The 21,802-nt window shown below is 40.2% G+C and overlaps 1 protein-coding gene across 2 annotated transcripts in view; it reads right to left on the bottom strand.

Moving 5' to 3' along the window:
• LOC135947955 (dipeptidase 1-like) overlaps positions 1 to 21,802 on the bottom strand; it is an 84,043-nt gene that overhangs the window by 59,181 nt on the left and 3,060 nt on the right. Inside the window, exon 2 of one of the 2 annotated variants that reach the window (XM_065496968.1) lies at positions 5,005 to 5,057. The exons of the other annotated variant lie outside the window; for it this stretch is intronic. The gene's annotated coding sequence lies outside the window, so the exon portion shown is untranslated. The remainder of the gene's footprint in view (positions 1 to 5,004; positions 5,058 to 21,802) is intronic. 2 annotated transcript variants of the gene reach the window in all.

Below are 21,802 nucleotides of genomic sequence, written 5' to 3'. Positions count from 1 at the left end.
CGAGAGTATAAAATTAGCTCTGATTAGTCATGGGAAAGCCGGCGTTTTTACCGAAAAGCACATAGCATTCGGATGTAAATCTCGGCCGTAAACATAATTTATCCTAAATAATAAAAACGCGAGCAAACAAACCTGCGGCCGGCGCGGCATTTGCGCAGCTCATAAAAAGCAATAAAACGCGCTGAGTTAGCCGAGCACACTTAAAATTTCTGCTGCTTTTTGTATCGTTGCTGCTTTGCTTTTTTCCGAAGGCATGCACTGTATCAGTCGTCATAAATCAGCCTCTCTCGCTGTGTATTATTCATTTACACGTGGTAGTAATAATTTATCGTTTAACCCCACGCGCCGCACTCAAAATGCCGTTTAAAGAGGCGCAAATCCTATTGGAAAACAGATGTTAGGGCTGTGAAAAAGGCTTAGAGGAATTATGAAATACGGATATGAGCCTTGTCAAATACTTTTAATTGAAATTGTCAGTTAAAATTAACTAGATTTAATATATGAAAAATTATATAAATATTTTGCTCACGTAAAAAATGGTTATGGACAGAGAAATAAAAGAAATATTTACGCAGGATATTTTATGACCTTTAATTCAGAATTTTCTGCAGTTGATACTGTGGTATGGACTTTGATTTGAAGGAAAGGTATAGCTGATGCCTGCGGAGCTGAATCAGCCACCGTACAATATCAAGAACGTAAATTTTAATATTTTTTTTAGAACTTCACATAAAGCTGCCCTTCCTTCATAAATAAACCCGCGCAGAGTACAGTCATTTCGCATTTCCTTATAAATGTTACTAAACTGCCCTCAGGATGCACCAATACTGATTGAATCTTTGGCTTCACCTTAGACGTATTTTTATTGTAATATCTCGCTCATTGAGACTAAGGTGATCTCTGTTCGTTATTCTCCATGCTCTTTGTCGAGATCTCACAAAAAACATTTATTTTTAAAGGAAGATCTCATTAAAATATTTTCCAATTTTTTAAATGTAAAATATTTTATTACGGGATAAAAAAGCCGGACATTGGATGATATAGGGAAATGTCCTAAACTTTATTTTCTTACAGGGCTCAGACGTTGCTTGGCGTCAAATAAAAGATATATAAAAAACGACCGTTTTTAAAAGCCACTCTCAGCGATTAAAATACAGTTCTTTGCAATTTACACTCACGTGCTTGATGCCACCTAAACTGACCACTTTTGACGAGATTGAACTGTTTTTCACGACCCTAAACGCGCCGTTCATTTTGTTCGGCGCGCGAATAATAAAAAGAGCCACGCGCGCGTGCACTAGTCCGTTTCCCGCAATAAACTGCCTAACTGGCTTGTATAGAAGTAGTTAAACGAGAAATACTCTCACACAATTTTTCCTCGCGGCAATAGTGCGGTAGTGGAAAAAAGGATTGCGTTGTGTATACGAATAGCGTGATGGAATACACACACATGAAAAATGAAAAAAAGGCGGCTGGAGGTATTTTATCTTAGGTCAGAGCTATGCTTGTTGTAAAATTATTTTAAAAACGAGCACATGTGTTGTAATATAAAATTTGTTCCAGTCACGTACCCACTTTTAGTCAGCTAATGAAACACACCGGGTATATCCGACTGGGGGAAGTAAGACAAAAAAGAGACTGCAACGCGAAAACCATTGTGTCTTTATTAAAATTGCTTTGGTTCGGTTCAAGGCAGGCGGGCAGAAAAAATTTAATTTAGCTGAGTGAAAAGCAACCAATGAAACAGCAGAAAAAGGTTCTGTTTGGATTGCGGACTTGTTTTTCTTGTCTATAGTGTATCATTAAGGGCAGAATTTCCAACAGCTGCTGCTTCTTTTTCCGACCCTTTGTTGAGCCGAGGTGAGCAGCATTCCCTTATACCCATGCGACGAAAAACACTTCAAGGTGGTCCAATTGTTGATCTAACAAGGCAAGGCCCGCCGGCACATCCTCTATCTCCGGGATGAAACTGTTTGACTCCTACTGCTTATCCACACTCGGTCGCGTGCATTAGTGGCAGCCGCTCTAACTCATAATATTGGTTTCCTCTGCTACATTTTAGCTAGAAAATGGTCTTTTTTTAATTTAGCCCGTGTAGTGATGAACTTTCACTGAAATGACGTTTCTTAACCCTAAAAACGATGGTCATTATAAATCATTGCCACAGCAAATGATCAGAGGCTTTTTTAATTGGCTGCCACGTGAACGAACGAGAACTAGATTAAGTATATTTTGGCACAGTCAATTGATTGATGTTAAGAACGTATTTCAAAGATTGGAATGAATCAAACATTAGTTTCATTGTATGTATGCTTGCTTTTGGACAAATTTTCAAATCGAATATTTGCATATTTGATGCAAGTGAACAAATTTGGTCTTAATTCAATAACCATATTTGACCTACAGCTAAAAATAGTATTTATAGCCAATATAATATTTAAATTTACAATGAGCCTTGAAACTCATAAATGAGCCAGTCGTAAAAGCTACGTAACAAAAACATTGATTTACACATTTTCTTTTGCAGCAAGACTTACAAATAAAACCATATTGATACGAATGTCACCTTGAGAGCCAGCCATGAAAGCCACCCTTTATTTATCGCACCATCGGAAGCTCAAATATCGCATTAACTTTTATGCAACGCGCAGGACACTATGGTCGAGCCGGCTGCCTACTCAGCCCCTGTCGTTTGCTGTCTCCTCTCTGGTGCTCCAAACGACGGCACATCTCGTGCACGCACGATTTCCGCTGGTGAAAGAGAGAAAGAACTGTCGAAAGTGCGTCGTCAGCATCTCGTGTCCTCAAGCTTAGTTAATCCCAAAGTTAGTTTCGCGAGCTTCTCCGTGCAAAAGTCGGAAATAAGACCGGGCAAACACAGCCGCCCGACTGGTCAAGCACTCGAAATACAAGTTGCGAGCTGAACTTGAATTTCTGCTGGACTCACAGTCAACAGTACAGTTTTACTCTATTCCTTTTTTTATTCATTTTTTTTTTAAATTTGACTGTCAGGGGTAATAGTGAACGAATCGGATGCATATTTTAGATTTCTAAGTAAGCAGATATATTTTTTAATATAAGAGAAAGAAAAAATAACATGCAACCCTTGTGGTATTTTTTATTTTTATTAAAAAATTCAGCGCATTAATTGTAGAGTAATTAAGTACATGGCTTATATTTAACATCTTTCTCTTCTGTGCTCAAATCTTACAATGTAGGCTCTTTCGTGCTTCTGTGGAAAAATTAATTAAACGAGTATTAGATTTCTTCAACCCATCCAACCAAGAAAGCACCGTGCTAAAGAATAATTATTATTGCTCCGACAGCCGCTGGCTACGAATAAAGAGACTCTTTGTCCTCTTTTAATGAAAAATCGCTTGAATTAAAAATAAAAAGCAACCACCATTATATGACGAGAAAAGCGTCCACTTAATTATTTCTAGGCCTCAAGCGGCCATGGCATGGCACTCCTTTGGTCCTTGAGCTGTTTTACCCAGGCTTTTGCGCCAGAATGCATGAATTTTCAGCCATCACGTCGGATGAATGGAGATGAGGCCCAGTTTTTAAGCAAGTCAGGCTCACTTATTGTTAGCTCTGCGTTCGGGCCTTAACACTTGTGCGAAATTTTCACCGGCCAAAAAGCAGGCATGAGAGAGAGAGAGAGAGAGAGAGAGAGAGAGAGAGAGAGAGAGCTGGTGTGCTGCCTGCAAAATAAATAAGCAGGCATAAAAACGGGCCCATTGTGCCCTGGCGGCGCAGCTTCACGCACTCTCCTTCCTTTTCTCTTCCTCGCTGGCGAGCAGAAATTTTGGGAAAAACATCTTTCGCAACTTCATCTCTAGGCTTGTTTATTTTCTTTGGAAAGGGCGTTCCGACTTTGCTGGAATTACGCGCCTTGACCGCAAACGCGGAGAGAGTTGGTCCCGGCGGAGCAAGTTGAGCAAAAAATTAATCTCTTCCGTACGGTCGGCTCGTAATGAAGACGCTGCGCGCTTATTTTATTAAATAGCCGCGAGCTTGCCTCTCGCGTAATTATGTTGATGCTGCGGCCAATCATACTAAAGGGAAATTCTGACTTCCTTTTGTGTCGCTCGCGCGTCGCTGCGCCTGCATCCTTCCACTCCCGCGGGAAGTGGCGTTCCATTAAAAGTTGTGTCTCAAAATTGCGATTTTGACCCAGTTGCCACGCCAAGTATGCATATGGTGCTAATTTACATCGTCAGAACAAAAGATTTCAGCCCTGACGGGCCTTCTATGTTTTCATAAACATTTCATCCCATTCTCTGCTACTATAATAACCGTTTTAAATGCGAATTTTCGCAGAGCAGCATTCTCTCACGCGTGTCAGCAATGTCACCCATAATAATTCGTTGAATGACGCTCTGATGTTCAATCCTTCTCTCGTGTGTCTTGCCTTGATTCGATTTCCACGAACTGTTCTGCGACGAATTCAAATCACTTTCCAATTTTACGCTAAGTTAGCAAATTCTAACACTTGAGCACTGCTTCGTTAAGTAAGCCCATCGTAAATCCAATTGGGAATTGAACAGCCTTTTCGCCACTCGCAAGCAAATTTGATTAAGTTATAATGAGCGCGTGCAAATCCCTGCGCGAGTGCGGACGAAGCGCGCGCGAAACAAAACGGCTTCTCGCCTGCGAGCATGCGAACGACTGGATTTGGCTTCCGAGTGCGACATTGTGCGCTCCCCGATGTCTCTTTCACCGTGCTCCGTTTGCGCCAAACTCCTTTTGACACATCTCAGCCGACGCTTTCGTTAATTTCCTCCTCTTTTCCGTTCGCATCCGGGCAAATAATCTTCAAGGAATAATACGTTCGCACAGGCAGGGGAACCTAAATCAGAGCGATTGTGCGTGCGTCCCATTGTATTGGGTAAGAGCGGGTTAATTAGCAGGGCAAAACGAACCGCTCCGCCCCAGAAAGAGAGCCTGGTTCTACATGAAAAGATAAACACACGGGAAACAATGTGTTGTAAATCATTTTACCTTTTGTTTTCTGTTTTCTAGATGCAAGCCAAGATTGCAGAAATCACACCCACCTGGAATCAAATAATTTATACATAGATTAACGAAGTATTTTTTCAATGGCATTTCTTGGTTTAATGGTTTGATCTCCGTAAAAATCACTTCGGTGCACCATGGGAGGCTGAGACGAATTAGATAAACGCAAATAAAGTCAATTAAAATTCCAACGATTTTTAGTTTAGCCGAAATTTGGCGGTCATAGTATTTGTGTTTTTCAAGCTTCAAAGTTCATAGCAAAAATTAAATACAACTTAAAAATTTCTCTTTTGCCTTTTATCCCTATTGAGGGTATTTTCCGATTGAAAATCGACTTCGAAAGCTACAAAATTTTCAGGAAACTACCTACAATTCTCTCTGGAAGTTCATCCTATCAGGCTCAGTGAGAGGAAGACACAATGCACAAATTTAATCACTTTTGAAATCGCTCCATGAAGCAGATGATATATTTTGTTCTCAAAATGATCCAACAAAAATGCATAAAAACCACACAAATTAGATTTTTGGGGAATTTACTCACCGATTCTCACAGTGTAAAATAATGAGTAAACTGAAATGAACATCATTGAATTTGGCTATCAACACCAAAAATCATACTGGGGCCCGTGACTTTGTTGCAACAATAGAATTTTACTTGCTTCGCTTCAAATGTCATAAAGCATTTTTGTTTGTGTTGTCGAATAAAATAAAATGCAATATAAATAACGGTTCAAGCTGAGGAGGGTCACCCAGCTCACTGAGGGGCAACATACACACACAATGCACCTCTTTTGCACCGGAATTCGCTATAAATAATCGAGTTGGCGGCGCCGAGGGAAAGATTTCTGTTGGGCAGGAAGAAAGACCGGCTTGCGTAAGTACGCGCGTATACATACAGTTATTTACGCTCTCGGCCGGCTGGCTGGCTATCTCTTCGCAACTAATTGCCTCTGAATATTAATGCCTCTGTTGTGATGATAAACTCAGCGCTACTGCGAGGTAGGTCCCGGCGAGCAGCGTATTTGTTCTCGGGCCAAGGAAATGACTTCGCACCGAGAAAGGAGCGAGAGACGAGAAATTGAAATCTGAACTTCCGAGGAGTGCAGAATACGCCTCGGGAGTCAAGATTAGATTCGCCATTTTTAATGGCGGCCGCCGCCTCGGGGAGCTGCAAATCTGACGCGGGCCGGAAATTTGAATTAATAGTTTATAATGAGCAGCAACGACGCGCAATTAACTGGAAGTCCGGAGATTGCAGCTTTCTTTCCATCGGCATACAGTTTTCATTCCTCACGAGCCGCCGCGTTTTCACTTCACTCCCGTCCGCTGGCATTTGAAAAGGCTAAGCACTTGTCAGAAATCTTCTTAGGATTTCTTGCACGGCGGATGTCGAGAGCGAGAAGAGCAGTTTTTGCTGAGAAAGAGCTGACGCGATGAGGATTTTTCACACGCACAAGCTGGCGCATGTTAACATAAAATACGGAAAACGTAAGACATATATTATACTTGTGTCGATTATTCCCTTTTGAGGGACTTCTGAATATCACATGATTTTAACTCATTATTTTAAGTTAAAAGCTAATAACTGAGCTTGTAGACACACAAAATATTGTTTGAACAGGGATGAACAAACACAGATATACAGTGATGAAAACATTAACTTTGCGTTTTCAAATACTCACCATTGATAGGGAGTCAATTATCAATCGATTTTCCGTATACCCACTCAATTAGGAGTGCTCTGGCAAAATTTCAAATTAATTGGCAAAATCCAATTAGCACAGGAGGCAACATCGACGCCCCTAAATTACGGCTAAAGTGTAGCGGCACTCGTCACGGCTAATTGAGAAACAAGTGCGTCAGGCAGCAAGTGTCGCTTAAAGCTAATAATGAGCCGGCCTCAGAGCTGACACAGTGCGTTCGAAGAAACAGAGACGTCATTATAAGCGTCAGGTAGAGGGAGCACACATGCTCTCGTCCTGTTAATTGTGCTAATTACAGCGATTCTCGGGCCTCGCCGAGCGGAGTGTTACGGCTCGCATTTCGCAATACTGCACAGAAGCTGGCGCAATATGGCTAATAAGCATGTCTGCCGCCTCGGGTCGACGACGCCAATTCAAATTGGAGCCGAGAGAAAGGGTTGCGGCCCGGGATGGATACATTCCGGTCGGCAGTGCAACAAAACAACAGCCGATACTGACCCTGGCCATACGCACACTAGAGATAGATAATAAACGCTGTTGGGCAGACAGTTGGTTACAGAAGGATCAAAATGAGCTACTGAATATTTGATTTTGATTCGATGGAGACTGTGGTCAGTTGGAAGCAGCCACACTATTTACACGATAACGCTCATAGCTCTTACAATGCTACATTAATTTAAATGTTCTGCAGTTATTGTGTCTATTTTTTTATTACGAACCGTTCAATTCAGACAATCGACTATTTATTTCTCATCTTCCTGCTGTGCTAATTAACAACATCAAGAAGCAGAAAAATTAGGAAACGAATAATTTTTAAAGTCATATTAACTTTATTTTAAAATTTATATTTAAACAAAATTTGTGTGGTCATCTAATTTAATTACAAAATCTCTAGCTTTGTTTACCTCATCTGGTTTGTGTTTTAAGCTACTTATTTTAAAATCCTACGATTTACAGTAACTTAGGAGTTTTAATCGCCGCGTTTCGGTCTTCCCCTCTTCCAAATCATAATTCTTCTTTAACTGACCGCACGGTAAATGGAGTGCGGGGCGAGCGGACCTGGACATTAATTACCGCTTTACAGCCCATTATGGAAACCGCGGGCAGCGGCTTAGGGTTCTACTCACAAGTGCTCGCTGCTTTGGTTTGTTATCATTCAATTGGCTCTCTGGTGGCCTCTCTTAATGCAGCAGTGGTATACAGTAGCGGCTGCGACAACGCACTCGAGTCGGCTGCAAAAAGAGCCAACAGTCCATCTCTCATGTCATTTGCCAAGCGCTATTCGCGGTAATGAGCTGCGCACTTCGTCCTCACATGATATCATCCATTAATTTCAGTCCGGTGCACACGCGAAAAACAAACGGCCGCGCTCGCACAACATGTCAGCAGGTGGTTTTTATTGTCATGCGGCGTAGCCAGGAATTTTACTGCAATGCCGATTGAGGCTAGTGCATATAATGTGTGTGTGTGTGTGTACACACAAAAAGCGAACATTGTGGTAAATTCATCCGGCTTGGAGTTTGCGGCGCGGCTTGCAAACTTTTCGATCATGCGCTCTCTGTTTTTTGCACTGGAGAAAGTTGAATCAAGCGCAATTTTCCGTCTCCCTTTCAACTTTGGGCAACGACGGAATTCAATAATGCGCTGGGCGTAAACCACCGCGGTTCTTTCCTGTAAAGCCTGTCTGATGATATCGCAATAAACGTGACTGCCTCGATCGCTCTGCTAAACTTTCGTTTTGATGGCATCAATCAATATTAATGCAAGATTTACGTCAGCAACGCAATCGCCTTCGGCAGAAATGATGCCATTTATTGCTCACTTCCTTAAATTGCTACGCCACCAACAATACTTGGTTGGCATGCTAAATTTTTACATCTATGAAAAACAAATTAATTTTTTTCAGAAAAAATATCCAAAATTTCTTACGTTTTACCAGCAGCTAACAACATAATCTGTCGTTTCATGTCAGCGTAAAAAGTAGTTTGGCACGTTGTAAATGAAAAGTGCTAAAGGTAAGCCGCCATACGCGACTTACTGAGTAATATCCGGTGGCTCAAACTTTTTACTTCTTTGGCGTGAATTTGGAAGTAGCGCCCGTAAAAGTCCAAGTTAATGACTAGCGCGAGTAATTGCGAAAAACAACTGAGTGGCAACTTCCTGCAGCAATTTTGGAACGTTTCACTAAGAGCTGACAGAAAAATTGAAATACGCTACTAAATATCAGGGTCACCACCATTGATTAAAAATTAATCTGGCGCTTAAAATTTTATCGTGTTTAATTTAATGGTATAACAAAACAATTTAGTGAAAAATTTCAAATTTATTGTGTCTCAATTCTCGTAGTTTAATGTTGCAATTTATTTCCACTTGAAGACTAAATTTAGGAAGATTTATTTAAAGATAATATGTCGTTTACGCAACACTTTTTCCTCGTTTTTTTTTTAATTTCTATCTCTCCTCTTCTCCCACACATAAATTTCAATCACCACATGAGACTTAAAGAGGACATTGCCCGGAAGAAACTTTCCTGCCATCTTTTTGGGCAGATTGCGCGCTGCCAACCTCTGTTCCAATATTGAAGTGGGTGCTAGCGTTATCTTTTATTAGGCCGCCAGAGGTTTATTAGAAAGGTCCGCAGCTGGAATATTACACCGAGCTTGGCGCAAGTGGATCAAGTCTAATTCACTTCGGGCTGGCTTGCAAAATAATTTTGAAGCAAACATTTTGCGAGGCAAGTGATGCGCGAGTAAATAGCCGTGCTTAAGGCCGAGAGAGCCTTCTTTCGCGCGGGCTTTGCACTGCAACACATTATGCTCGGTTCAAGAGCCTGCCGGTGCAATTTGGCGGAAACGACTCGGCAGTTAACGGCGGCAAAATTGCGCGTTGATGGTGTTTTCGCGGGCTTAATCGACAGATTTATGAGGGCGCACACGAGATGCTCCGTTTCAATCCCGTGGGAGCGGATTTTTCCGGTGATAACGGCCCACTAACAAGTTGCAGCGCTAACCCACTCCACGTGTAAGAAGTTGACTGGATTTCGGACTAAATCTGAAATCACTTACGCAAGATTTGTCTTGAATAATGGCAATTTTTGTGAGCTTTGCGACCAATTGATTAATGGGGATTAAGGAATTTTGTTCCACCTCCGAGAGAGATAATTGAATTTTTTCGAAACATTTATTTTTAGAATTTGAATACGAGAGTAGTTTTTAAATGGCCATTGCATCAACGTCAAAGTAATATAATGATTACATGTTCGCATAAAAAAGACAGTCAAATCAAAGAAACACGCAGGAAGAGACAAAGCTACATTTTTAACTTGAGTTTGGAACAGAGATAAACCTATTTTTAAATAATCTGCAATAGCTGTGTTTGGCTCAAATGGATAAATGCTAAAACTGATTCTAATAATTATCTATGATCCATTAACAAATGTGAAGACGTTTTCCGTTTCCTAACAATATAAAATAACAAACTATTTAATACAAATCAATTTAGTTTATAAAGAAACTATCATTGACGAATTGAAGTATTTTTTTATATAAAATGTGCTACTAATGTAATAAATGTGATCATCCGGAAAAAAATTATTGTACGATATAATAACAGTTTATTAAGACAGCAATTGCTCTGCAGTAAAAATTAAAAAAGTATAACTTAAGTGTGATTGTGCTTACGTATTTTTTCTTATATTAAATTAACGATTTTTCTTCTCAATGTTAGCAGATAATACATCGTTCCATCTTCCATCCGTTTACAACCCAATAAACCTCATCATTTAACCAGTTTTTTATGAACGGTAAGAGGATTGACACTTTCCCTTCTAACTTTCTCAGCAGGATTGATGGCGTTTCGCCGAGGGACCTTAATTTCCAACTTCTGCTCGCAAGGGATGGAAGGAGACCGCGTAGAAATATGAGCACGAGCCTGTTATTACGAAATCAAGCTCAATTACCATGAATTTATAATCCGATTTGGACCCAGCTAAGCAACGAAGGTGCCGTGCAAGACAAACTAATATGCAATTTACCTGATCCGTATGAATAATGCCGGGACTCAGTTGAGAAACTAATTTCAGCGCTTCGTTAGTAGTTCGTGAAGATGAAATAATCTACTTGACCCCGTCTGGAGAAGGTCCCGCTCAGGGTGTTTGGACGTTGAAAAAGTCGGGTCAGGCGAGCGTGTGCTGTGCGTGAAAGCTTTAGCCTGTTTTCGGAGCAAGCCAGCGAGCGTGCGGTCGGCGGGCAATATATAAAATAGGCACTCGGATCATGCCTAGCTCGCTTATTTGAATAATGTAAGGTGATTACAAGGGTGAAATTGGTCGCCGCGCCATCGGTGGCCCGGCTGCCCGCTTTTTCCTCCTCCGGCCAGCTGCAAAGAGATTGGCTCGCAAAGTAGCTGCTGAATTATGTCCCCTTTATATATTAAGCCGCACCCGTTATTGACTGCTCTGAACGTGCGTCTAAGACGATCATTAGTATCCGCAGCATCTGGCCTCCGATGCTGCGGTTTGCGCGAATTGAACTTCAATTACGCCCGCGTCACTCTTAACCGCGTATTTTAACATGCGCACCTGCGTGGTTGCGCAATTCAGGCACAAATCCTTCAAAAGGAACATTTAAGGATTTGACGTTTTGACGCATGCTTTCGGAGTTTACGCCTAAACCCGTTTCAATCACTAGACCGTCAAAACTCATTACCCCGATTTTGATACTCATTGATTTTATGAAGACTGTAGTAACGTGGATCTGATTAACTCGTCGGAATTTTTCATTTGTTCTATGTTAAACGGTGCTCTGAAAAATCTAAAAATTTAATTTTTAGTGCATTTTAGTTTATGAACAATTTTTGACGAGACAAATCACATATATCGCCCATCATTGCTGCATTTTGAAGTGAGATATTTAAACTCAATGCTCTAACATGTGGATCATTCTTATAGGGGATTTTAAACGCAAAGTTTCTCATTGAAATATTTATTAATTCCAATAATAGGATAATGCACAAATTCAATGTCTTTCAGTTTTGGCCAAAGTCCTAACATGTGTCTTGTTAGTGTGCATTGTAAATGTGCGGCCAAGGAGAAGGTTTAGTAAAGCAGAAGGAAAACAGAATTTCCCGTGCCAAAAATGAAGCAGAGTAGTGAAATGCTTGATTCTCATAAAACGCTCTTCTGGGATGTCCGTTGCGTAAGCAAAACAGCGAGCGGAGCCGTTATTCTGGACAGGATTCTCATTTACGTGCACACAAAACATCCATTCTCCTTTTTATTGCCATTTTTCCTGCCATTTTTCACATTTTGACAGGCGCATGTGTTACGGGCGCGCATATACCTGGTTGGCTGTTTGTTTTTTGCCCTTCCGCGCGTGCATTTTTATTACGTTCGGCGACGTCGTGCATTTATGAATTATAGAGGTGAGCTGCTCCGCGCTCTCTCTCTCTCTCTCTCTTGGCAAAAACGCGGCGCAAATGTAATCAGTGCTGTTTGCGAAACACATTAACTGTTTGTTTTTCTGCAGTCCCGAGCCGGTCTGATCCATAATGCATGTTTTCTCCGGCCGTATATTTTCATTCAGGCCGATCGGCGAGAGAAGCCGAGTGACATTTTCTCGGTCGTTTACGCGACCCAAACGTGAACTGAAATTCTTTTTCTTTGTGGCAAACGAAGAGGACTTTGTGGAAAAGGGAAAAATAGCTATGGGTTGACTCTAAATTTGATTTGTTGGGATAGACGGTCGTATTTTTCTTTCATCCTTATACGTTAATTTAAAATGATTTTTTTAGTGCACCGAATGGTTATAGAGGTTTTTCCTTGAGAATTTAGCTACCATGCTATTTCTCTCAAAAACGGTCCTCATCGATTTTCCACTAGAATAAATAGTTGAAATTTTTGCCGTTGAACCTTTGCATAACTATACGAATATCCATAGTGCATTCTATCCGAATATCCGAGATGTGATATTTTTAAAAATAATGATTTTATTGATTATTATTTGATGTGGGGATGTAAGTCTTCCCCCTGATTTGCAAGTAATATATAGATCTGAATCTATAAATGATAAATGTATAATCTTTACGTATTTTTGCGCCACTCTTGTTTTCCAGACATAAATTTGGTAAGGTTGAAGAAATAATTTAATTAGCCTTATCAGGTCTCAGTCAATAATATTAGTTCGTTGGTCTGTGATCCAAATCGAGAGAATTGGCATTTACTTAATGCATCGTTGCGGCGATGTGAAGTTAGGCTGCCGGCTTGCCTTTGTTGTTGCACAGGTTGCCTAAATTCGTAAACTCGGGCGTTCCGCATCTCTTACCTCAGTGCTTGTGAAGCTGCGTTTTGCAACAGAGCTTGTTGGCAAAGTTTGCAGTACAGCGTAAGTTGAGCGAATTCCGGAATGAGATGCGAGCTATGAGAAAGTGGCCAAGGTGTTCAGTGCAGGTTTCTCTGCTGCTGCATCAGAGTACCGAATCGAGCGTGAAGCCGACCCAAGTTGGAAGCGAGGCAAAGCAAACGACGGAGCATAATTGTATCGCACACGCCGAACAAAGAGAGTCAGTCCCACCTTGGTGAGATAGCTCCGCTGCAATGCACTAATAGGTTTTCCCGTGCTCGCACAGTAAATGTGACTCCAAAGTGCAAATTGCGCTGCTCCACAAAAGACTCTTTTGTCTCTCGATCTGCCATGAGGTAATTAAGACGTTTGCTATTCCATTCTCGTCACAGGAGATTTTTAATTTCTATTTGCTCTCGACGTTTCTATTTATTATATAAACTATATTTGGTCATTAATTGCGGTTGTTAGAGTTTCTAGGTTAAACAATAATAAAAATTTTAATTGCAAATTACTTTCTTAAAAAATGTTACTCTTCTCTATCGCAGATGTTTGGTCTACTTTCACAAACATTTATTTAACCCATTTTTTTCAGACGTTCATATTATATAATAAAATAAATAGCTATGTACTACTGAGACTACAAAAACCAGTTAACTCGTGAATTTAATGAAAAATAAAGTCAAAAAGCAAGCTAAAAATGCTTGTCAGAAGAATTCAATGCTGCTTCTTTGGTGTGTATTGAAATGTTGTCCTGATGTAGGATCTTTCTGTCGATATGTGGACAAATAAACACCTTGCTACACACCGAGGAAACTGCATTTAATTCTTCTAACAATTATGACAACCTTGCGTACTTCTGCCTTTATTGGCATCTACCAAAAACTAAATTTTTCGTTATTTTTGCCACATTTTTAGTGGGTACACAAGAATATTTTGTATGCAATTTTTTGTCAAGTGGTCAAGTGAAAGCTGCAGTTAGCAGCTGAGTGAGCTTAATTCGTTGGAATTAGTATGAGATGTAATTAAAAAAAACCATTATTTCAAAACTACTTGAAAGTACGAGTTTTATAACGTACGTTTGCAATCCCAGACACAGAAGCGAATACTCATTTGTGAGAGAACATTTCGTTGTATTTATAACATCGACACGTCAAAGGTGACAGATCGATTGTTTGTTCTGCAGCAAGCAGAAATTAAATCCTTTGTCGAGGCGAGAGCACGCATATTGACAGAGTGGCGGGTTTGCTGCGGGGCAGTGATTGATTTCCAATTCCAATAAATTCGCGGGTGAAAGGGAATATATACCCAAATAGCGCGGGCCACTACTTTTTTATTTGACACACATGACTAGTGCGCCCGCCCTCCCGCCGACATAAAAGGGCCGAGTAAGTCTCTCGACTATCACGCGCTATTGATGTCTTATTCGCTGTCAGACTGCTAGTTCCACATGCACCCCACCGCCGCGTGTTCGTATATGTAATTTAAGCTGCTGCCAAAAATCGCCGTGCAGGCAGGAATCGCATCTATTCAACTCACGTTTTCCTCAAATTTTATTTTGTAAATATTTTGCCATTCTGTTCTCGTGTTGCTGCGCGCGGATCCTGCCTGCGCGCACACAAAAACGAACGGAGAAGGCTGTGCCGCTCGCTCGCTCGTTCGTTCCGCCACTGCTGCCAATCATGTATTTCAAAAGCAAGTCAACCCTTCTTTGCATGTGCTTGCCAGCCGAATCTATCAATAAGGCCGTGCGGCGGTGGCAGTACCCTTTGATCTCCTTTTTGTTCTGCAAGTCACTCGAAAATGGCCCACCCCCGTCCTTTCTTCCAACTCTCTGATGATCGAATTTCGCCTTTTCCGCCCCGTCTCACTGCGGAAAGAAAATTGAAGCCTGTTTGGCCTAAATTGAAATTTCGCACCGCACAAGCACCGCCATAATAAATAATGCGGTATGCATGAATGTGTACCAAAACAGGACTATAGTTCACCTCTGTGAACAGCCGAATTTCGATGCATGCTGCTGGCTGATTTGTTTTTCCTGCAAATTGGGTGCGTCCGCGTCGAGTTTTGCGTGCGTGCGGCTTGGAAACGAGAACCGCGTCTGTCGATCAGTGGCAAATAACGAGCTCTAATTCGTGGAAAACGATATAACTCCTATGTGTGCCGAGCAGACCTAATTGGTCTGGAACGTAAACAAAACAAAAATGCGTCAAACTTGTCAATCGATTCAATTCAATTACTTTTTTTTATCAATTTCCAACTTTCATTTACTGCTTTCAAAAGAGTTTTATTTATGATTTGTTTGTAGACGCGTTATTTGCCTCGAAGCAAAATATGATGAGTAATACCATGGCAAATACTACTTTACACTCAACTTAAAGTATTGAATAAAAGCCGAAATATACTGAGGAAGTGAGTTTTTTTATTTCTTTATTAAATTGGTCGCACAGTTTGTGTGCTTTTTACTGCCTCCCTACTGGAACATATTTTTTTTTTTTTTTGAAACGGTGACAGTCCCAGACATAAGATATACTCAATTCGATAGATGCTGTCGAGAGGAATTGAAATCAACAGTGATAAAATTGCGAAGCGTGGCCAATCATAGGAAAATTACCAAGATCTGAAAAATGCGCAGCTCTTGTTCATAATTTCAGTATAGAACTGTGTAGAGTTCAACTATTCAAGCAATCAGTTAAACAACCGTTTGCTTCAACTTCGCTTCAACCTTTCCATATTGTGAATTCACCCAAAACGAAAAAAATATATTTAATGATGTCAGGAGTAGGTGTTACTGTTTAGTTTTAGTCGGAAATGTGAATACGTTATTCAAACAATGGGAAAGCAACAATCGAATGAAAAGCAAATGATCCACTCTGGTAAATTGCGAAAATTGCTATTCAAGTCCTGCGCGTGTTCGTTTTGAAAGTCAATAAAGTATCAAATCGACAAACATGGAAACGAAAATAAACGAACAAATTACTGCCGAGCTCCAATTGAAATGGAAAAAAATATCACCTGTCACTCGACAGAATTGACAATTGAGTGACATATTCCCCACTAAATGAGCGAATCGACTGGGGTTTTTGACAGATGTAAAATGCTAAACGGGCATTGTTTTCCCGTTTTAATTGCCTCACGTATGAACAGCAATTATGGAGCTCCACTTATCCAAAACATCTCCATCAAACGCTCAATATAAGCTTTGACCTTGGTGTTAAAATTCATAAATTTTCGACCATGGTGGACTGACGAGGAGAGCAAGTCAGCTGCTCTGGAAATAAAATGAACCCGCAGCAGCAGTAGCAATAAAACAGCCTACGAAATTCATGTCGGCGCAGATAAATCGTAAAAATCCATTCATTATGAATTTTACATGGACCGCGGCGCTCGCATGTGTCGAAACTATTAAAATCCAACCGACGGCGCCGGCACCCAGTGAAATAAACATTATAAACAAGTCAGGTGTGTGCTGAGCCCCAGGTTTCGGTTTCCGTGTCGGCCCAACAATAAATAACACGCTGTGTAGTACATACTTTCTGACCGGCAACTAGAATTTTTCATTCAAGTCCGACACTGCACATGGTGGTCCGTTTTAACACTTTCACCCGAGCACAATTCACCCCACAAAACATTTGTGAATATTTTAGTGCTCTTTGCAAAATAAAGTTCTTGTCACACATGGAAACAAGTGTATGGTGTAAATATTCGGTTGATATTTTACGTGAATTTTACCTAACATGTTTTAAAATTATTAAATACTTTTAGTTTAAATAATTTCTTATGTAAGCCAAATCAATTCTTATAAATTCGTTTTTTAAGATGGTAATTAATTAAAGAGGCAAAGCATTCTACACAACCAATCCATCTAAAAAATGAGCTAAACAAAATTAAAAAAGGCATTTAAATTAAGCATAAAAACGTACTGATTTTTATTTTGTCATTTCATCCAGACCATATACTTAAGCCATTTTGTGCACTGAACCCTTGTCAGACGGCCTTTGTGCCAATGCAATCACATTAAATAAATCACTTTCTCTCAAAAAAGGGAAGACATCTTTGTTTGTCTACTCTCACTTAGTAAGGCTTGATACAACTAGGAAAAATAATTTTAATGTTTCTTCTTAAAATATTAAATGTTTGAATTTTACGAATTTAAAAATAAAAGGTTGAATTAAGTACATATCTATTATTTGTAAGTCATTATTTATCAAACAGGGAATTTACTGAAGCAGTTTATTGATCTGTATTTTGTAATTCAAACTTAATAGGTATGATTTGCCCTAATAAACAAAAATTAAAACCTATCACTAATGCAATAAATCGACATAATATTGCGAATCACAGCAATTCTGAGACTAAAATCTGAAGATTTGTTACGTTAAGCTCATTTTGAACGCAAGGATCTAAATTTTAGTCTGAATTTCTCAACTTAGTTTTATTAGAGGCACAAAAATGGATTCAAGAATATATGGCTTTTGCAATATTCTCCTGGTATTGTACTTATCCCAGACTATTCGGTCAGTGTCGTGAAAATCTCATGAAGCCTATATTACCAATATATCGTTATAATGTGGAATTGTGTCCCTGCTTGATGGACCATACTTTTCAAATAGTATGCAGCCAGTGCCATTGCTTGCAGTCATGCGGCACAACTCGGGTGCTGCAACCCTCGTAAAAACACGCCGACCAGCGCGTAAAGTGAGCGCACAGGAGCACCATAGCTTAGCCTTGCTCCGTGTGCAAGTGAAGCTCTCTCTCGCCGCTGTACTCTCTGTGCCTAGTACGTACATGCACATACATTCTTGCAAACTAGGTGAATTATTACTCTTTCGGGTGTGTGCTCGTAAAAAGAGGAGAGAGAACGAGTTTACACTCTCGTACGCTGATGGTGGGCTGATTTTTTTTTAGCTTTAATGCCGTTAGAAGCCCTTTCCCGTTTAATTACCAGCAAAGTTAGTCACGGTGTTGGCTGCACTCTTTGCTCAGATTTATACATAATTGAAGATAAAGTGGCTCGTGCTACAAACAATGAACAAACACCTATGTTATCACTAATACTTGCTCTTTTTTGACTAATTTTACTCTTTCAGATGCATTATTTCAAATGATTTGCTTGATGAGAGTAAAAAATTTGAGAATATAACAACTATTTATTATTATTAAGCCTTTCCTTGATTTGCCCCTTGTCATAAATTATTTGGAATCAATTAAAATACTGTCTGAAGCATGCATATTATTTAAATATAATTTTTCGTTCGGATGTGAATACCGTGTTTTCTGGTGGATAAAATAATATATTTCTAAAATATTACTTTCACACAATTTTGGCACAAAATTCATTTCCACCTCTGTGGGAAACGAGAAACAAACCAAAAGCACGGAATTTGCCACAGTTGTACGTGTTTTTAAAATTCTGAAAGTTCGCGTGGTGGTGAAAGCGCGTCGCCGACTTTTGAGCTCTCCGTTTTGCGAGCTGTCACCGCTTAGCTGATCCACGTGAAACTGCCAGGCAGAGAGAGAGGCGCTTCTTCTGCATCATGCAGAGGGTTTTGGCTCGCGGCACCACTTAGCAGAATTGCAAAAAGTCGTCGGCCCCTCCGCATGAAATATGAATTAGCGCAGCCGATATTGAAATTCGCTGCAGTCTTCTGGGGTCACCGTCGTTTGCCGGAAAATTTTTAGTCAATGGAATGGTGTTTTCAGATGAGAGAAAAACATATTTGAATAAATACAAACTGAAGGGAATTAACAGATAATATTATAAATAAATTAAAAAAAATTGATCAGAATAACTCTGATAGAATATTAAAAAAAATGTAATCATTATCAATCAAAATTAATTGCAAAACATGTGTGCTAATTTAGATGGCATGATAATCGCTTTTAAGGCTTCCTTGCTCTCTGCAGGCATGGAGCTTCTAGACGGGCGTTGAGAGTAATTTTTGGACATCTCATTTTCGGATGAGAAGTCATTTCTGACAGCCTTTCAGGCTCGAAGCTGGTTTTACCATCTTGCGCTGCTCTCTTCCCAGCCGGGTGAAAACACGGGCACAAACGCCTACTTTCATTATTTTCGATTCGGCTGAGATGATGACGCGTGATTCAAGGTGCTGCAGGCGCTCGAGAGGGGCTTTAAAAGCGACTTTAAAACTGTGCGTGCGCCTCTCGGGCATCATTTACGATTGTGTTTGCTCGCGCAAATCATGTCGACCGCGCGGATCGACACCGCATTTTCCAGCTTCCCGCTCAAACTCATCAACCACCCCTCAAATGAGAATTTCCCAAATTGCTTTTTTGCCTCTGAAGTGTGCTTTAAAATGTAACAAGATACAATGATACTACAAATTATGAACATATTTTGCTTCAAATTATTGTAAACTGAAAATTAATTTTTTATCAGTTCATCTCTTATGAGATGGACAACTTGCGGAAACTCCACGCCCCAATATTTTCACGAACGAATAATATGCAATACCCTCATTGGTGAAAGCCCCGTTCAGAACAGGGCCAGCTCATGTTCATGCCCCCGCACCGGGGTCTTTTATTGAAACGCTCGTCCTGTGACATTATTTCACGCATGCTGGAAAGGTGCAAACCAATAAGTCGGAAAGCTTTCGCAATCCTTTCAATTCCGAATGGACTCGTCAGTGCAATGGAAGAGAATAAGTCGTAGGCGCAAATCAGCCCGCACTCAACAATGGGAGCCAAATTTTTTAGGGTTTATAGTAACAATAAATAAATAAATTGGTTTATTTCAATGGCATTGACTATAGATTTATTTAACTGTTCGAGTAGCGACGAGTAGTGATAAATGTGTAGATTGATCAAATTTTTCATCCATTGTAACTCTATTTTCTGAGAAAAAGGAAATCCAGTGTAACAGATAAGTAATGTTTTCCATGCAAATTATAAAGTCAGTTATTGGGTATGGAGCACACACAAAAACTGGAAGCGCTCTTGGTGTAACCGCCGCGAACTACAGCAGAAAAAACGATTTCTTACATACGCATTCATTGTTTCCATTGTTTGCATAGCTACAGAGACAAATTAGCTCCTTTTCCCTTGCAGCAGTTTTTGCTCCACATCTGCCAAGAAACGAGTTTTTCTTTCGCGAGAATCCGCAATGCTTTAAAAGTAAACCCGGAAACATACAAAAGAGATTACAGTCAATAATAAATCAAACAAGCAGATTATATCTGCACGAACTCTTCTTCTTCTTCATAGCTTTCAGTAAAAATCGGAACATCATATTATAGGCAGAATCTCTGCATTGGTGTTTCGCAGGCTGCATAACTAAAATATACTTATTGCGCTTTCTTGTGATTATTAGTCGTTTTATATTAGCTAAAAACCAACTGTTTTTTTATCAGTGAGGTGGTTGAAATTTTCATCTGATTTTTCGTTAGTTTAGTACTTCTAATGAGGCCCTAGGGGCAAAACAGCTGATCCTGATCCTGAACAAGACCGAGCGAAATAATTCCCCTTCCTAAAAGGGTCAACAATTTTATACTATGTTCAAACTATGAGCTAGAATAGCTCTAAATGATAGATTTAAAGAACGATTGACGCCAAGACTTGAAAACAAATGTACCATGAAGGTTTATTGTTTGATGAAAAAAACCTAGCACCATCGCATCATCGCATGCGAAATGGCATCAAAGAAATCCGCTCGGAGAACGATAATTCTCTTGAGCGGTGGATCCGAAATGCCGTGCCATCTCGCAATAATGCTGAAAGATTAGCGGATCAATGTTTGTTTGTTTGTTGTTTGCGGTGGCGGCGGCGGCACAATATGGATTGGCAATATGCGCGATCTGCCACCCAGTGCCGCCGCCGCCGCAACAACAATATAATAACAGCATACATGCAGCCAGCGACTGGCGCTGATAACATCAAAAATAAAGTGTTGCCGCGGCCGTGTATCATGGTCCGTCGGCGATTTTTGCCGCCATTTATCGGCAATGCCACTTTTGTCATGCTAATCATTCGGCGGCAATCACCGCCGACCGCCTCAGCAACTCAGCTCTCGTCGTGTCGCGCGCAAATTTGTCGGTCTTGTTGCTGAGAGCAGGGGAGCCGCGTGCTTCAAAAGCTAGCGTTTATTCGATTCAACTTCGCTGGCTCTCTCACTGCGGGGTGCGACTTAATGAATAGAGCCGTAATAACCATCCTTGACGATGCGTCGTTTTGCTTGATTAAAAAAGCCAAATTGTGTTTTTACACCATTGAATGGCACGCGGTAGCGCGCCCAACACTATTATATGTGTTAAAAAGTGGAGGCGAACATTTTGGAAGAAGAACACCGAATTTGTGTGATTCTAAAACTTGAGTCGAATTTATGGATTTGTTGTTCTCCAAGTTGATCAAATTTAATCCTTATTCCTACGATTTTTTTTAACTATGTGTGTTAATTGATATTCAGCTTTCGTGCCAATATTTTGTGCAAAAATAGCAGCATTTCATGGTGGCCAGTGCCGTAAATTGTTTTTGCAATATTTTGCTATAGGTCTGTGTATCAAATTTTACATCCATATATTCTCTTCATTCTGCGATATATTTTAATATTAAAAAATAGCTACGAGCAGAGAGCTTGGTCAAACAAAAACAAAATACAAATTAATGCCAAATTTATTACACATTAAGGACACCATGAAATAAAATTCTTAATTTGGACAGAGAAAAAACCCTCGTTTAAGGAAAATGTGGTGACCCAGGCTTCCTTTCCTTGTGAAAATTTGGTTT

The sequence above is a fragment of the Cloeon dipterum genome, chromosome 1, assembly GCF_949628265.1.
Source record: "Cloeon dipterum chromosome 1, ieCloDipt1.1, whole genome shotgun sequence".
NCBI lineage: Eukaryota > Metazoa > Arthropoda > Insecta > Ephemeroptera > Baetidae > Cloeon > Cloeon dipterum.
Note: the sequence above shows the minus strand (reverse complement) of the source record. Positions and strands in the feature narration are given on the sequence as shown.